A 5,116-nucleotide genomic window follows, 5' to 3' on the forward strand; every position below is an offset into this window, starting at 1 on the left:
TAATATAACAAGTGCAATAGGTAAACATGTAAGAATCAATGCACACAGTTCACACAAGTGTTTGCTTCTAAGATAGAAAGAATTGGCAAACTGACTCAACAATAAAGTAAAAGAATGGTCCTTCAAAGAGGAAAGCATCGATTGCTATATTTGTGCTAGAGCTTGGATTTTGAAAACATATAGAGAGCATAAAAGTAAAGTTTTGAGGAGTGTTTGTTGTTGTCAACGAATGGTAGCGGGTACTCTAACCCCCTTGCCAAACAAACCTTCAAAGAGCGGCTCCCATTTTTTTATTTTTGGGTGGCACTCCTTCCAACCTTTCTTTCACAAACCATGGCTAACCGAATCCTCGGGTGCCTGCCAACAATCTCATACCATGAAGGAGTGCCTTTTTGTTTTAGTTTTATTATGATGACACTCCTCCCCACCTTTGCTTTCTCAAGCCATGGCTAACCGAATCCTTCGGGTGCCGTCCAACAATCACATACCATGGAGGAGTGTCTATTTTTGTTAATTAATTTGGGACTGGGAATCCCATTGCCAGCTCTTTTTGAAAAATTATTGGATAAGCGGATGAAGCCACTAGTCCATTGGTGAAAGTTGCCCAACAAGATTGAAAGATAAACACCACATACTTCCTCATGAGCTATAAAACATTGACACAAATCAGAGGTGATAAATTTTGAATGGTTTAAAGGTAGCACTCAAGCAATTTACTTTGGAATGGCGGAGAAATACCATGTAGTAGGTAGGTATGGTGGACACAAATGGCATGAATATTGGCTCAAGTATTTGGATGCATGAGAAGTATTCCCTCTCGATACAAGGTTTAGGCTAGCAAGGTTATTTGAAGCAAACTCAAGTATGAAATGGTGCAGCAAGACTCACATATAAACATATTGTAAACATTATAAGACTTTACATCGTCTCCTTGTTGTTCAAACACCTCAACCGAGAAAATATCTAGACTTAGAGAGACCAATCATGCAAACCAAATTTTAACAAGCTCTATGTAATTATTCATTAATGGGTACAAGGTACATGATGCAAGAGCTTAACCAAGATCTATATGAGCACAACAATTGCCAAGTTTCACATTATTCAAGACATTATACCAATTACTACATGTAGCATTTCCCGTTTCCAACCATATAACAATTAACGAAGCAGTTTCAACCTTCGCCATGAAAATTAAAAGCTAAGAACACATGTGTTCATACGAACCAGCGGAGCGTGTCTCTCTCCCAAACAATCATTTATTCAAACAAAAACAAAAACAAAAGCATACAGACGCTCCAAGTAAAGTACATAAGATGTGACTGAATAAAAATATAGTTTCAGGGGAGGAACCTGATGATGTTGTCGATGAAGAAGGGGATGCCTTGGGCATCCCCAAGCTTAGACGCTTGAGTCTTCTTAAAATATGCAGGGGTGAACCACGGGGGCATCCCCAAGCTTAGAGCTTTCACTCCTCTTGATCATAGTATATCATTCTCCTCTCTTGACCCTTGAAAACTTCCTTCACACCAAACTTCAAGCAAACTCATTAGAGGGTTAGTGCACAATTAATAATTCACTCATTCAGAGGTGACACAATCATTATTTTCACTTCTGGACATTGCATAATGCTACTGGACATTAATGGATCAAAGAAATAAATCCAACATAGCAAAAGAGGCAATGCGAAATAAAAGGCAGAATCTGTCAAAAACAGAACAGTCCGTAAAGACGAATTTAGAGATGGCACCAGACTTGCTCAAATGGAAAAACTCAAAACTAATGAAAGTTGCGTACATATCTGAGGATCACGCTCGTAAATTGGCAGATTTTTTCGAATTTTCTACAGAGAATTGTGCCCAGATTCGTGACAGACAGCAATGCTGTTTCTGCGCAGCAATCCCAAATATAACATCAACTTTGACATAGAAACTTTACTTGGCACAAAAACATGATAAGGAGAGGTTGCTACAGTAGTAAACAACTTCCAAGACACAAATATAAAACAAAGTACTGTAGCAAAATAACACATGGGTTATCTCCCAAGAAGTTCTTTCTTTATAGCCATTAAGATGGGCTCAGCAATTTTGGTGATGCACCCGCAAGAAATAGTATTTGAAGCAAAAGAGAGCTTCAAGAGGCAATTCAAAACACATTTAAGCCTAACATGCTTCCTATGCAGAAGAATCTTATACACATATGAATTCATGAAGAGCAAAGTAACAAGCATAAGAGGATAAAACACGAGTAACTTAAAGATTCTCAACATAAAGAGGGGAAACTTAATATTATTAAGATGCATGTAACCATATTTCCCTCTCTCATAATAACTTTCAGTAGCATCATTGATGAAATCCACAATATACCCGTCACTTAAAACATTCTTATCATGGTTCATATGCATAGAAGTATCATTAATTTTGGCATAAGAAGAGTTATTCTCATTAATAGTAATTGGAGCAAGATTATTATCAAGAATTTGAACATGGTAAACAAGTTGCATATTAAAAGAATTGTTTTTAGCAAGCCCATCATAACTATGACAAGTTTCATAAGGATAATTGTAACATGTGTCATATACATCTCTATAGCAATTATCTAAACCAGAATATGTAATATCATTATTTTCACTAAAAGTAGAAGTCTCAAATATAGGATCTTCAAGCACAACATCCCCAAGCTTAGGGCTTTCAATATCATCGTTTAAGGGGACATGAATAATGCTATCATCATTACTTTCATAATCAGTACCAAAGAGATTTCCAATATCAAAGGTAGTGTGCTCATTCAAATCATGATCGCTAATGTATGTAAAGGGCATAGGAAGATCATCATATTCAGATTCATTATCGCAATAATCATTAGGAGCAACATACTTACGGTTACCTAGCGTTATCTCATTCACGCGGGGATACGCCGTTACCTCTTTCTTTTTATTCTCCTTCTTCTTCTTCTTCTTCTTCTTCTTCGTTCCTTCTTCTTCTTCTTCTCTTCTTCCCTCTCCTCGCTTCCTTCTTTAGGAGGAAGAGGCTTGAAGGGTGGCTTGTCCGCATAACCTGATTTATTTTTAGAAACAATAGAAGAAACTTGGGAGGATCCCTCCTTTTCATTAATTAGTTGAAAACACACAGCGGTCCTATCATATTTTGGCAAGGTGTCATCTTCTAAAATATTTTGTATGTAAGTATTTGTATGGAAATTATTAATGCAGTAAGAGAGACAACCATGCAGGACATCATCAATATCAAGATCATTAATGTTTAACAAAGAAATTTTTCTTGATAACTCTTCACACTTCAAAAATAAGGTAAGTTCATCATGCTGATTAGGAATAATTTCATCATCACAATACAAATTTGCAGCACTCATGGGATTCGAATTATCATTGGAGGAACATTGAAAATTAAAATGACCAACTCTATGGCAAAGTTCACAAATAAAAGGATAGAGGGCACACACTTTTTCTCCAAGATCATCTAGAGCTCTAGACCACTTTCTAGTTTTTTCATTTATGTGATGGATACAATATTCATCTTCTATTTGATTAATTCCACAAGGTCTATGTATTCCACAAAAATTAACATGCTTATAGGAAATAGCATTCTTAGGATTTTGAGCATGCTTATTGCAATCATTAACAACAATGTCATTCTCCATGCAAGCCTCTTTAAAAGGTTCATGATACTTATCAAAATTCTTTTTAGGCAATTCTAAATGAGAAGCAAAGGCTTTATAAAGATTTGCAGCAACTTGAGAGTCAAGACCATAAGTAGCACTCATATTTCGAAATTTATCAGTATTCATAAAAGTTTCAATGCATTCATAATCATAGTTTATACCTGACTCTTTACCTTTGTCGTTCTCCCAATCTTCACCGTTCTCCTTAATCCGATCAAGAAGGTCCCTTTTAAACTCTTCTTTATTGCTCGTGAATGATCCAGAACAAGTAGTATCCAGCAAGGTCTTATCTTGAAAAGAAAGTCTTGCATAGAAATTATCAATGATGATATTACCTGGAAGCTCATGATTGGGGCATTTGAGCATTAAAGTCTTCAATCTCTCCCATGCTTGGGCAATACTCTCTCCATCATGAGGCCAAAAATTATATATATGGTTTCGATCTTTGTGAATTTCACTTGGAGGATAGAACTTGGAATAAAATAGAGGCACAATATCCTTCCAATCAAGAGAGCGCCCGTCCTTCAATAGTTTATACCAATGCGCCGCTTCACCAGATAGCGACATAACAAATAATTTCTTTCTAACTTCATCCATTGAAATACCTGCACACTTGAATAACCCGCATAATTCATGCAAAAACAGTAAATGATTCCTAGGATTGACAGTTCCATCCCCTTCATAGCGGTTATCCATAACACGTTCAATAATTTTCATAGGTATTTTATACGGAGTACTTTCAGCAGGTGGATTTAAAATATCGAAGCATCATTAAAGTTATCGCATATGGGAGATAAAGCATTATCGAACAAAATATTTCTTCCAAAGCGGAGGAGCTAAAAAGATTATTTTTATGTAAACCAGCTTCCCCAAGCTTAGACTTCTTCATAGCATTAGCAGTAATTGCATTCATACTAATAGCATTGCTACTATCATGTAAATAAGGTTCCATAGGTTTTTTAATTTTTGTATCAAACCATCCATGTCTTAAATCAGGAAATAGAATAAGAAGCTCACTAATTTTTTTGTTGTTTTCCATTATGCCTACTAGTGAAAAATAAAAACAAGAAACAAAAAGATGTAATTGCAGAGTCTAAAGGAAATAGCTTCGAGTACACACACAATGGCGTCAGAAAAGTACTGTTACCTGGAACCGAAGTGTGAGTACCTTTTACCTTTCCTCCCCGGCAACGGCGCCAGAAAAGTGCTTGATGTCTACGGGAGCTTCTATTCTTGTAGACAGTGTTGGGCCTCCAAGAGTAGAGGTTTGTAGAACAACAGCAAGTTTCCCTTAAGTGGATCACCCAAGGTTTATCGAACTCAGGGAGGAAGAGGTCAAAGATATCCCTCTCAAGCAACCCTGTAATCACAAAGCAAGAAGTCTCTTGTGTCCCCAACACACCAAATACACTTGTCAGGTGTATAGGTGCACTAGTTCGGC

Source organism: Lolium rigidum, chromosome 2, assembly GCF_022539505.1.
Source record: "Lolium rigidum isolate FL_2022 chromosome 2, APGP_CSIRO_Lrig_0.1, whole genome shotgun sequence".
In the NCBI taxonomy this organism is placed as follows: Eukaryota; Viridiplantae; Streptophyta; class Magnoliopsida; order Poales; family Poaceae; genus Lolium; species Lolium rigidum.